Raw genomic sequence first — 14,714 nt, 5'->3', positions numbered from 1 at the left:
TTTTTATCGGAGAATGAAGTGTGGAGGAAGATTTTGGAAGTTTCCCATAGCATCACATCATTTCAAATTCGCCGATTGACATCGTAAGTTGACAGGAGACTATTCAAAGTTATTTTGAAGCATGGGAGTTATGTTGATAAATAAATATTTCCTTAAACAAAACAATGTGAAATTCGTTCTTGTTTTTGGTTAATATTGTTACTAGATATGTCTTTATTGCATATAAGTTAGAATATTGTTTTATTACCGAAAGTATACATTTTAGACACTTGCAATAAAGTGATACACGTTCTAATTTACCAGAAAATAGAAAAATTAGCATAATTTTAAGAATAATTGTCCAAATTCCAAAAAAATCAGAGATATAAGACGCCTTGTTATGCTCTTCCTGAGTACAAAATTTTACTTTTCTGCGTTTCTAGCAATTACAAAATTAAAAAATATTGACCTGCAATAAAGCGATACACAGGATTTATATATTTATATATATATATATATTAGTCATTTGCGGGCAGTATTATCCTGTGTGTAAACAAATAAATTATTTTAATCAAGTTATTAATTGTTATATTATAATTGTTGCTTTATTTTTTGTTAATATATTTATTTGTTACAGGAGTGATTATAAATAATTTCTGTGAATTGAAGCTTTTCACATATTGCTAAATGGGTTCTTTTTGATTAACGTGATTGATATTTGGACCAAAGAAGGAATATCTCATTATTTACATTTTCGAGTACACAAAAACGTCCAAGTTAAATTTTAATTTTAAAGCAACATATCAATCTCTTATTTCTTTTGATAATTGTCTTAATGTAACAATATTGAACGCTTCCGTTTGAAAATCTATAAATCGGAATTTTCGACATACGAAGATGAAGTAAAAACAGGGAATTTCCAATCAGAGATTAAAATTAAAATGAGATACGCATGTTCGATTTGCCTCATACTCAGGAGATTTCTAGTAACACATAATGGATGACCTCATAAAAACTTTTTTTTAATTCGGAACCGTAAATGAGAGTTCGGAACAGCTACTATGTTCTCTATAGTTGGGAGAACATTATGGATGTATACAGCCTATTGTAAAAGAATTTTTAAAAAATCGGAAGAATGGTTAAACCCCAAATTGATCACTTTTACAGCCGTAGTCATTAAAAAATGGCAACTGCAACTAAAATAACAATGGAAAAGAGAATAGAGAACGAACTTCTGTTACGTGTTATTAATACAACGGTTTACATGGTGAGCCGCTGTCCGGATAATCTACATGGTCTAATGTAGTGCTATAAACTATATATTTGGTGCCGAGAATGATCAACAGTTTCATCATGAAAACATTTACGAACATGAGTTTCTATGGTTATCATCACAACAATGCCTACCGATTATAAACCCGCTCAGAAAAAAAGGGCGCAGATTTCACCTGTTTACCGTGATGAACCATCGTTTGGATAACTAGGCATATGTAATGTTACAAACTCCATCTTTGGACTCAGTAATGGCTGGGTATTTTTATCATAAAAGAATCTACGAGCATGAGTGCGCTACGGTTATCATAACGCAACAGTCCTGCTATTAGTATCCGTCCAAGAAGAAAAAATATGAAGTAAAACTAGCTGTATATATAATGAATCGCTACTCGGATAATCTGCTATAGACATAAATTGGTCTACCGTAGAACTACATAAAAAGTATTTTGACATAATACAGAAATAGATCTATCCATATTAATCATGAATACTACTCAACTAGAATAATGAACGCATCATACACCATACGGTGCATTCCATAAGGATTTGTTGTCGTCGTTTGACAAGCAAAAATAATATATTAATAACTAAAACGTTAGTCATCCTCTCTTTCTCTCGTCAGAAAATATTGCCATTGGACCATGGAAAATTGGTGATGCGTCTCGTGGCGAAACCAATATTGATATCGAACGTATGTATATATTTTTTTATGTTTCACTTCAAAAAACGCATATTGTCACTGAAAGTGTAAGAATTACCAAAATAGGGATCTGATTTATAGAGGTCAAATTAAGTGGTGAATTGGGCAACAAGATATTTGTTCATATTATATTTAATACGGTTGGTACGGTGGTAGAAACAGTGAAAAGGAAAAGAATTCCAAATGCAAGCGGCCCGAGGAAAGACGCCATCAGAGGAGAAAATTGTCCGGAATTTAGAGACCTACTCATTGAAGGGATGATATCCCGTTACTAGTCGGATAAGACAAAGATATTTTCGTCAAATGAGTACAACTGTAGTAGGTCATTGGAGCACATTCTGCAGAAGGACTACTAAATAAGCAGAGTATTCAACACTACAGCGATGCGAGAGGGGTGGGGCGGGAACTGGGCAGAGAATGCAGGTTATTATTAGGTTAAAAACTACTTTCTGTACCCTGTATAAGTGTTACCGATTAAAGAGGTGTATTTATTATTACTATTTATTTTTATTAACGTTTACTGTTACGGGTCTGTGTGTTCTTATCAATGTTCTTACATATACGTGTGAGTGTGTGTGTTCTTACGTATAAACGTGTGTCCTTACGTGCAGTTCACCGTTATATGTGTGTGGGTAGGTGTGTGTTTGCTATTCTTCTAATGTCTTAGAGTTTTTTCTTACCTTGGGGAGTTTCCGAAACGTGTATGTGCAAACAATATAATACGAACGTACATGGTTTGCATTGGCCAGCGCATGACATCTTCTTGGTCGCTGGTCTTCCAATCTTGCTGGGGAGTGGTGCTGCAGACAAATTCATGTATGGACAACAAGATGGAATTAAAGCTTCAATCTTTTTTATTCAAGGCAAGCCTAACATCTCGGACCCCTGGTTGTCGGGAGAGAGACCCAAATCTCCCGTTTGCTTTTCTCTTCTGCCTAAATCCAACTCTCACGTTTCCATATGGTCGTCAACCGGAAGGGCCTACGACCACAATTCCGTGCCACCCCTTAATTTCCGGTACATTCTAATCTAGGTCGTTCAAGGTGACTTGGGTTTGACAGACGTCAAACCCAAACTTTTCTGACCCTGGCTAACTCGCTGATGGGAACCCAAATATATTTATATATCTTTCTATTTCTAAAACTACCTATATAGCAATTAAACTGGAATTCCCAATACTGAATAAGAGGGAGAGATGATGGTGGTTAGTGGATCAACCCAGATATTGAAACAATACCACTTTATACTCGTTCTATTTATTCTAATTTGTAGGCTATTGTTTCAGCGTAATTCAATCGCATTTTTAGCACCATATTTATTTACAAAATAGGTAAAAATATAGGCAAACTAACTGCCCAGTACTATATTCATCATGATATTTGCTATATTAAACCTAGTTAATAATCCACCAGACCTGTTGAAAAATGTGGTAAATATGCGACGAGATATGCTTTCACAAGGAATTTTACACATCATAAGATCCACTAACTGCTATTATTCAGTGGATATCATTTGCTATTTCGGAGCATTAATTTATCAACAAATTGGTGTTATTGATTCGATAAAAGATATAATCAATTCATACACTAATTCAAATGTAATTGCAATTTCAGTATTGATTAAAATGTTTGCTGCTTCCTTGACAATGATAAATGCCGATTTGATATCAATATACATGCTATTAAAAATGCTTTCACCTTTTTGGAGTTTGTTCGTACATAGATAGAAACATGTGATTGGTTGTTTAAAAAAAGAATAGGCAGAGTACACATTACTAAGGCAGTAGTCTTTTATGATGTCAATACTTGTGTTCGAATCTCGTGTAAGTCTAAAATATTCTTTTTAATTGGATAAATATTTCATACATTTAAGGAATAAGCATAACACAATAGCATAAAATTATTATATAAATATATTTTTCTGGTAAAGTTGTCCTTTTTGACAATTTGCTGCTAAATTGGAAATAAATGATATTCAGTGTTAGTTCAAAGCAAAGTGTTTTTACTTAGTTATTTATAATGAATTTGTTCATAAAACAGTACGTGAATGCATTCATCGTAGTCACTTATTTTATCATTAAAAGATTCATTCACTTATTTTCTCATTAAAAAAAATAATTCAAAATGCTTAGTAGCGTATTATTTTCCACAATATTTGACAAATATTATCTTTCGTGTTAGCTATAAAGCAATTTAAGCTGTGTAAATATGGAAATTGGCATACTATTATACTATTAAAAACGTATGTTGTTTGGCTATTTTGTCTATTCGTATGCAAATTAAAAGATGTGATTACTTGACGAAAATGAATAGACTGAGTACACATGTCTAATTTCTAGTTTTTAGATACCATTTCTCATAACCGAATTGCATTTCACGTAAGTCTAAATGATTTTTTAATGTATCTCAATGTATAAGTAGCAACTAAAATCGCCGAAAAATATTACAAAGTCTTATTGGTGACTTTGTCCACACGGTACATGTCCAATATGTGTTTGATTTTCCACTTACTGTAGTGTAAAGAATTCTACCAGTATAGTAATTTTTTCCACATACGCACATCTGCTCTCTAACTAGCGCCCTTTTCTACGTGTTAGGTATAAAACGGCTGAAGCTAAGTAAAATAGAAATTTACATATCCGTGAACTATACCAATACCGATCAAGATGCATGTACAAACTAACAATATTTAATGAATCTCGTTCCCCTTTATTTTTGCCCTTTCACATTCCATGAGCGATGTTTATGGCAAAGAGGAAAGAATTGCTGTTTTCTAGGTAAATTTTCATCCATCTAATACTTATTATTAACTAGTTTTCTTTTTTTTTAACTTGAAATAGTATTTTTGTTTTGTTTTAGCTCATTATATCATGTGGTTCCATGCATTTTCTGGAACGATTTCCATAAAAAATCGACAGGTATAGTCTACATTTCCCATTTGGCGATTTTCCCTTTTTTAAAATAGTAAGCCAGCCAATGTTGCTGTGTTTGCTGTGATTTTTGGCTACACTATTTGATGTTAAAATACAATCAGCTTGCACGAGTCTATTAATATAAGTAACGGATTTGTCTCATTTTAACAGGAAAATCCTGGTACTACGAGATAAGACTGCCTGAAGATACCGGATGCATTGAACATTAAGGTTATTGCTTTTTTTCTTTCTCTTTGCAAAACGCAATCATTATCTGCCAAGCCAAAAACAACCAAATAAAACGCAATGAATAAACGTTTAAAGATATAAGGAACTTGAAACATGCAAACTTTACCAAACTTACTGAATTCGACAGTAAATAACCCCAAAATGTTTATATGCCAGAAAAAAAAAACAACTAAACTAAAACCACGATTCAATAGTTGAATATATAAAAAGAAAACTAGAAGAAAAAACTTTTACCAAAATGACTGAATTCGACATTAAATAACCCGAAAAGCGTTGATATGTCATAAAATGAAATAGTCAAACAAAACCCCAGGGATTTTACTAAAATGACTGAATTCGACATTAAATAACCCGAAAAGCGTTGATATGTCATAAAATGAAATAGTCAAACAAAACCCCAGGGATTTTACTAAAATGACTGAATTCGACATTAAATAACCCGAAAAGCGTTGATATGTCATAAAATGAAACAATCAAACAAAACCCCATGGATTTTACTAAAATGACTGCATTCGGCATTAAATAACCCGAAAAGGGTTGATATGCTGTAAAACGAAATAAGCAATCAATAATATAACAATTTCTTTTCTAAGTCCTTTCGGTGTATTTTTTCTAAATGAAAAAATACCATAAGTTGTTGTTTTTTCTGAATGCAAAAATATCATAGGCTATTGTTTTGATACAGAACCGTGTCAATACGGGGTTCAAAATACAGTTACGACCAGCTTAGGAGAACGTTAAACAAGAAATATTCACTTTCGAATCTATGTATATAAAGAACAAACGAATATTCGTTTAGAGATGTCTATTCAGTCTGTGCATTTAGTGATATATATATTCAAAATTTATGCATAATATTCATGGATGGACCGAACCTTTTCTAGAGATATGCATCGATATGGAAAGATAAATACGCTACTGAGATCGAAAATGTAAAATTGACAGGCATCGGGACATAAATGAAAAGGACAAATGAAAATATCAATTCGCATGCTGGTAGATGAGGCAATATGCAGATGTTAAAATGTGAAAATAGTTTCTCTCTCTCTCTCCTCGCTCTCTCTCTCTCTCTCTCTCTCTCTCTATCTCTCTCTCTTCCAGAATAATCTAGCTAAGATAATAAGGTAGTGTGTTTTGGAGTTAAATGACTTAGTGCTTATTATTGATAGCTAATGTTCCGGCCAGAAAAATGAATCTTGAGGAATCACTATGTCCAATCATTGTCAAGAAGATTTAATCTCTTCATCTCATGACATCCTCATCATTTATATAATATCTGGATGGTATGAACTTCAAACTTAATTTACGATTAGTGAACGTGCCTTAATATTCAAATACAGGTGTAGAAAAGTAAGGTAAAAAACGGAATACTTGTCAAAATTAAGCTGTGCTGAATGAGATACAATAGAGTCGGGCTATTGTCTTGTGCCTGACTTATGGTTCTCGTAGAGAGATATGTAAACTCGAGAACGTGCATTGAGTTAATGCTTCGACCAACATCATAACCGGGATTGTTATAATGTGATGGGTCACCGAGTACTATTAAGCAGTAGTGTAACTATAGCTCTCTTTTTTCTTTTGATATTTTTTACATGGGGGGGGGAATCACCACTTATCAAGGCCCAGAGGCCACTCGAGGATAAGGGTTAATGAGTATACATTAGTCATCGTGATTTTAGCGTAGTAAACATTAGTGGTAATTTTGTAACTTGTTCACGTTGGACTTGAAGACAATCAGATTGTAGTCAGCTGGAAAGCAGACAAACGGTATAGAGTTCCACAGGCGAGCAGTTCTAAGAAAGAATCCCTGTTCATGGAATCTATGTTTTGGTGTAGGCACAGATAAAGAGTGTGAGAAATTGTTGATAGTGGTTCTGGCTAGACGAGTGTTTTTCGTGGAAGTCTGGCGAATGGGGGGGCATAGATTGAAGTTCAGATGAGTATCTGCCATGAAAATAACGATAAAGCAGGGACAGGCTCGCTACGTCTCTTCTGTGAGAAAGAGGTTGCAGGGAAGAGAAAAGGGCATTCTAGCAGCTCCTGCCCAGACGTGGCAAAAGTACTCCATCGTTGGCCGAACCTGGCTTTTATATAGGTAGAGAATTGCATTAGGAGTGAGATATCTACTGGAGCGGATGAAGGATCCCACCATTTTTCCAGCGATTTTGGCAATGGATTTGATATACGTGTTCCATTTCAGATCGGGATAAAGATCAAGCCCAGAAGCTTGTCAAAACATGAAGCCTCCCCAAGATGAGAGCCATTCATTTCGATTGATGGCAGCTGGGCAACAGAGCGTTAATGATGTAAAGATAGAAGCTTGGTTTTAGATGTATTAAAAGTAACCAGCTACTTTTTCCCCATTGTACCACATGCTCAAGATCAGAGGAGAGAGAGTCAGAGAGAATCTGGTCGTTTACGGTCTTCGAAGTGCTACCATAGATAGTAGTTTCGTCAGCATAAATGTCTACGAATGTTCTAAGGATGTGGTTTTGAAGATAATTGATGTAGATCAGGAAGAGAGTTGGACCCAGGATGGACCTCTGAGGGACTCCAGCATTAATACTGAGAGCCCCTGATTCCTGCCCATATACGACTACTCTTAAGAATCTAGCAGACAAAAATGTTTTAATAGTTGAGAAGACATTTCCAGCTATACCATGACTGCAGATCTTGTGAAGTAGACCTTTATGCCATAACTTATTAAAGGCCTTTGATATGTCAAGAGCAATTGCCCTAGAGAGGAAGCCTCCGTCGAGAGATTTGCTAATCCTATGAGATATAACTGTAAGCACGTCTTCTGTAGATCTAGCAGAACGGAAACCATATTGCATGTCACTAAGAAGGTTATTTTTGCTGAGATGGTTGACTACTTCCTTATTTAGCACAGATTCCAGCAGCTTACTCATGATACATAGGAGACTTAATGATCTGTACTGAGAGGAAGATGAGCGATCACCTGAGTTCTTAAATATAGGGCATACTGATGAGATTTTCCAAAGTGCTGGAAAGCATTTCTCCTTAAGACAGCGCTTAAATAACTTTGTAAGTATGGGCGCTAGTTCCGGTTGAAGCCTTTTGAGCATTATAATTGGAATGCCGTCAGGCCCAGTTGCTTTACTGGAATCAATGTTTTTGATTAGCTTAGCAACATCACGTGCAGATATTTGTATGTCACATATCATGCTTTCAAAGTTCTTGGCAAAGAGATTGGCTTTGTCTGATGCTGACGAGATTAACTCAGGTCCATTGATGATAGTTGGGATAGAGCTCACACTTCTGTTGAGGATTCTGTTTACTATTTGCCAGAACTGATGGGAACCAAGCCGCTGCTCAGCTACCTTGGACTTGACGGACTGAGCATACAACTGTTTAATTTTTCTCTCTTTCTTTTAGTATTCCCATCGCCTGGTGTCAGTGAGAGTAGGGTGAGCAGGCGGTGTGGGGGAGGAGGGTTCAGACTAACTAAATTTGCTCGTCCCTGTGTTTTATACCGAGTAATAGTGTAGATCTGGCGAATCAATTACTCTACGTAAAAATTCTTTCTTCATCGTCAATGCCCACATTACGCAATCAATGCAATTTTCCAACAAGTTTCTCACGCTGAGCCAGTTCCGGCCCTTAACCATAAAGGTCATCCCAACCTTCAGTTACCCCCAAAATAACCACCCCATACGATTCATTGCCAAGCAATTGTTTCGTGAGTGAAATATTATTATTATTTGAATGTTATTATCGTTCCCAAATCAGCTCGGTTGAATTTTAGATTTTCTTTGATTTTGACTTGCGTCATCAATCAGCAAGGCCGGTTGGAATTGGAATTTTCCGGCTTCCTTCAATATCAATAAACGTTTTAATCAAGTTTTTTTAAAAAATTATTACTGTCAGTTTCGCTCTTTCAAAGAGTTCAGTTACAAAAGGAATACAATTTTAAATTAAGAGAAGGAGAATGTAATTGTAAAAATATAAAAAAAATAAATTTGAGAAACATAGATGACATGAACATAAAATCTCAATAAACATTTATTGAATAAAAATTGCATTTTTCTTTTGCTTCGAAGAAGATTACTCAAAATTGTTAAGTATAAATTCACAAATTTTTGAATTCTTTGATAACAAAAGCTCCAAGGACACCGAAGAAGAGCAGCCCTGAGAAGAGCAGCCCTAAGAAAAGAGAAGAAACACCCAGCGGCAAGTCAAGAAAAGAAGTCCCCTCTGTACTACAAAGATCTTTTCGACAGTAATCCCAGCAATATACAGAAGAGAATAATATTAAGATCAATCCGGGAACGCTGGAAAGGATCAAAGAAAGGCCAGTGCCGCTGGTGACATCTAGCACAGTATATGGTAAGGAGGAGCTTCGTAATGTAGGATATCCTACAGCCATGCAAAGAAGAAGCGAAAAAAGTGGCAAAAGAGGGGTTATCTCGTGGAAGAATGACTCTGAAGCCGGAATACCTATTCAAAAGTCAAACATTAGTCATAATCCTTAGAGTCCCCTGTTTTGTCTGCAAGGAACATATTGGGGCAGTAATGTCCCAATATGAAGAGGTGGAAACAATAAATCCAGTTAGAGGACCAAAATACATAATCAAGGGAGATTATAAGCTTCAAATAAGAGTTGACATAAAGGGATTTAACAGCATCCCAGTGCAGTTAAATTGTGAGGGCTGGTCAATAGCCATAATAGTATAAGGAATAAGGCTGCATTCCTGACATTGCCAGAAACCCTAGCGCATATCTAGGGTATGTCCATAAAAAAATCCCAGGTAAAGTTAGCAGAGAAAGGACCACGAAAGAGGACAGAGGAGGAAAGGAAAAAGAAAGAGACTGTGGAGTAAGGTCGCCATGAAAAAGGAGAAAAAAAAGGAGGAGTCCCCCATCAATCAGCAACCAATAGATTTGCGATGGCAACCAAGACAAAGCATTAGACGCTCTCCTCTGAGTCTGAGAAGAAAAATGAGACTTTAGTAACGAGACCAAAGGACGAAAAGGTGAAGAAGGAGAATACAGAGAACAAAGACGAAGAATTTCCAGTACAGCCCCCAGTACAATTGAAATTACAATCCACCCCTCCCCTATTCAACTCTTCAACAATGGAAGAGTCGGAAGAGGCTCAGCGCCAAATGCAGTAGAAGAAAAATCTTCTCTTCCCGCGGGTTCTAGACAGGAAAAAACTAGAAAGTTTTTGCCCGGAGAGAGACTCTGTGAAGTGAACAGCAATCAGGTGATTGGAGATCTCAACGGTCGCAAGAGGGGTTTGAGGAAGTGAATGGGAAAAATATCAAACCTCAGGAATTTCGAAGACGTCCCTAAGATCATCACGTGGGTGAGAGTGAACAAGGCCGGCAAAAAGATAGGTTTGGCAGCAAGATGCGATGGAAGGATCCGCTTTTATGTTCAACCCTTGTTCTTTAGGGCTTTAAAGCTAACTTTTCCCTTGGGCATCGAAGACCTATAGGAAGACTGACGGGTTACATTCGACTTTCTTATCGGCCAGGCTTTCAACGTCCTTACCCCCGAGGACTTGAGATACAATTGTGACAGTAGTTAGGTAGAGAACGAAAATCTCTTTCTCTCTTTCCCTCTCTCTCTCTCTCTCATATAGATATACATCCAAAATAGTAATATTGTATATCAATTTAAATGCCAGTGCGATGCTGGTTATGTTGGGCGAACATCCTTGCACCTTTTGACTCGTATAAACCAGCATGTTCCATCGAAGATCAGACAAGGGAGGATGGGGTTTGGTGGTCTCCCTCCTTCTTCAGCCTTGGACTCTGCTATTGGCCAGCATTTGGTTGACAACCCGTGCTGTGCCGATAGATATAAAATAGATTGGTTCGAGGTGCTACATAGAGCGGACTCCAAAAACCATTTAAAGATTTTGGAGTCTGTCTCTATTGCGGTGCGTCGACCTTCTTTGTACCGGCAAAAAGAAACATCCAACGCATTGTTTTTCTTTGGGGAACTTTGAATCTTTTCTCCCGCTCTTTTCCCCCTCGTTGTGCACATATTTTAATCGTTTTTAAACGTTAATAAATTTATTTTAGTGTCCCCGTACTTTTTGCACATTTAATAAGTTCCCCATTAGAGCTCTTTATTTTTCGACACAATATTATTTTGCACGCTATCGATTTTCTCCTGACGAGATGATAGCCGAAAGAGCTCTCGAGAAACTTCCGCTTATTATTTTCAAAACTATATATAAATTCTGTACCTCTAAACATTTATTTAAATATCTTCGGAAGAAGTACACACAACACCATATATATATATATTGGCAGCAAGTCATTATTTAATAACGCCTTATTGAACTCGAATGAGTTCTCCTTTATTCCGATTTTGTTGGATAACTTTTCAATTCGCCGAGCGGTCTTTTATTCTGCTGGCTTTGTATATTATGGCGCCAAGTAATTTTTGTCTAGCCATATTCTTCTCAAGCACTTGGTACATCTGATAGTCGTCAGGAGCGACTGTTGTTGTTGCCATTTTCTTTATTGCAACTTGATGCATTTATAGTTAGTTCTATTTTTTATATACATTGGTTATAAAAGTTGGATGCAGGATGGGTAATGGCGAATTATTTGTTTTTAATTTTGATTTTTTTATTTTATATTTTATTTATTTATTGTTAGTTGTTAAATACGCTTACTTAGTATATATATATATATATATATATATATATATATATATATATATATATATACATATATATATATATATATGGTTCTATCAAAAACCAATTGGGACCACCGCTTTTTTATAGAATACATATTTTCACCATTCTATATATTAATGCATGATCAGAACTGTATAATTTTAAGACAAGCATAATAAAGAATCTAGAAAAATGAAACATCCATCATCTTACCACATTATTTTACGAATCCCAGTGCAGTACGAAGAATGATGAACATCCAAAGGTACCATAAAGGAATAAAGTATTAGTTGCAGTCAGATTTTACGTTAATGAATCTGCAAAAATGTACACCTTACTACGTGTTACATTTCGTTTTTATTTTTTTTTTGTCCGCAATAGTTAAAGTACTTGCACAAATCAATTGTAAACGTGATATTCCCAGTGTGAACGACCGAAAAATGGAATTGCGAATTTTTCAAGACCTCTATCCAGTCAGGGCTGATGGAACGAGCATACTATCCCCGTGATGTAAATAAAAGGTTCCATTCCAAATTTCGTTCAAATTCGCGAGTTCGACAGAAATATTCCCGCGTTCGATAAGATGAAGAATGTCGGAAGTTACATCGACCGAAACGTTGTGAAAAATGACACCCACAATGAGAACAGTAGTCTGATTAATCCAACCAATACGAATTTCTACCTTTTTTAAAAATAGTCATGTTGTTATAGGATATATAATATATTGCAACCTCGACAATGTCATTACAAAGTGTCATTGAATAACATCTCAAAAGCAACAGAAATTCTTTTTTACCTTAGGAGCCGTCTAGAGAAAACAAGACCACGTTAACTCAACATAAACAACAAAACGAATAAGATAAAATGTAAACTTTTGGATATTTTATACTATAATAACTGCAAAGAACACGAACAATTAGATCAAACATGGACTCCGATTTATATAATTATAAGCAAAACTGGCTCAGTTTTATGCAGAGCCAGGGATCAAGTGACTAATACAGTCCTGAATGTCCATGCTTAACATTGCAATGCCAGTAATATCAAGAAAGAAGACATTTCTGGTCTATGCCGTCCGGTACGTAATGTGACACTAGCAGCACCTGTCGATTCAGTGAAGAAATATGCTTTCTAAGTAGAAAGTATTTATGTTGAGCGGAAGATTCAGACAACAAATCTGATATCCGAGTGAAATTTAGCGTTGCCAGATGGACGATTGTAATGACTATAAAAAAAAACGAGTTGGCGTTGTCAAAAACTGCCTCAAGATAAAATGAATATCTCGCTGTGTGAAGCACATGAGAGTTCTCTAGAAACATGAAGAAATCGCACCAAATGCAAATCAACTTTTAATAAACTGAAACGGTGTGTAAATGTAAGCACAAAGAAAAAGAAGCATATGTATAATAGTACGCAAAGCTAATTTGATGTTAGTACGTATGTATGGTCTGTTCTATTATTCTGTTGTGAGTGCTGGACAATCACCAACAACAAAAGAAAGAGACAAGAGGCAGCTAAAACTTGGTTTCTGAAGAGAATTTTGAAGATATGCTGGACAGAAAAACAAACAAACCAAGAGGTATTAGAAATGGCAAACACAGAAAGGTCTCTAATAAGACCAGTACGAAAAGACAAATGAGATTCATGGGCCATGTCTACTGAAAAAGCGGAATGGAACAGATTAGTTTGAAGAGAAAGATCGTAGGCAGAGGATGGCAGCGAGAAACATACGTTGACAACCTGAATACCTGGGCAACATCAAAAATGATAAGCAACAATGAATTCATGAATTCATGAATGCCTCGAGAGAGATAGGTGGAAAGCCACAGCCATCAATGCTTGCATCAGGCAGGGCACCACTAGATTATGATGATGACCTATGTTATCATCCTCCGCTTCCCTTTTGAACGATGGGGTCATCTGATTTCCGAAGATGCAACGTAAAACTCAATGTTTTAATTAATCTGAAGCTGTTGTGTCGAACGTGAAACTTGAACTAAAATACACTTTCTTGACCTTCGAGCTTAGACCAAAGACTATTATATTTTCTCTGTAATAATATCGTTTGATCTGATCTTGCATCTGACATCCATATCTCACAAACAAGGTTTTTTATGATAAATTCCCATAACTAGATATATTCTGAAATGGCACTAACTAGAGTAATTAGATAAATACGTTTCGGTCTTAATATGCTACTTAATCTCATGAGGTCTATGTTCATGTCGAACTTATATAGAATAGAACTATATCAGAAATTCCGTCGTCACTCGTTTAAGCACGGAATCAATATATAGCAGAAAAAATACGGTTACCGCTGGTAAATCTCTATAATAGCAGAAAAATTGACCTAATCTTATTGGCATCCATACTTCACGCCCGGCAAGCTAATATTTTGAGAATTATACTCTACAGATAATTAGAGTGATTAGAAATATTTTTCAATAACAGCCATTTAAAAATACAAAGAAAACTTACTCTATGTACGTCTTCATTAGTTATTTCCCTTTAGAAAATAAAATAAAATGTTGGAAGAGTAAAAACGGATATACTCTAAACCTAAGCCTATTACTAGATATATCTGTCGAATTTAACGTTGCCTTTCCCGCTTTGTCGTAACTTACGTATTCTTAAGGCAATATCTATTGTAAGAATTAAATCCTATATTTTAGATCTCATAGGAAGGATATAAATGAATGACACACTCCTCAAAATAGTGCTAGAGATTTTTATCCTTGATCCCTAAAATTAACAGAGATAAGAGCACTCCTGGAAATGCCCTGGTCCCTGTTGATTGCAGTGTAATGCTTGTTCTGTGTAGTGTCCACCTCCTCAGGCTTTCCTTTCTCTCTTTGAGAAAGGGATAAGTTTATTGCTAGTTGCCTGAGGCACCCTTATAACGGAATGTCGACGGGGCTACTCAGCCACTTTTTGCAGAC

The sequence above is a fragment of the Euprymna scolopes genome, chromosome 8, assembly GCF_053919585.1.
Source record: "Euprymna scolopes isolate OS-2025 chromosome 8, ASM5391958v1, whole genome shotgun sequence".
Classification (NCBI taxonomy): domain Eukaryota; kingdom Metazoa; phylum Mollusca; class Cephalopoda; order Sepiida; family Sepiolidae; genus Euprymna; species Euprymna scolopes.
The sequence above is the reverse complement of the archived record's forward strand: the minus strand, read 5'-3'. Positions refer to the sequence as shown.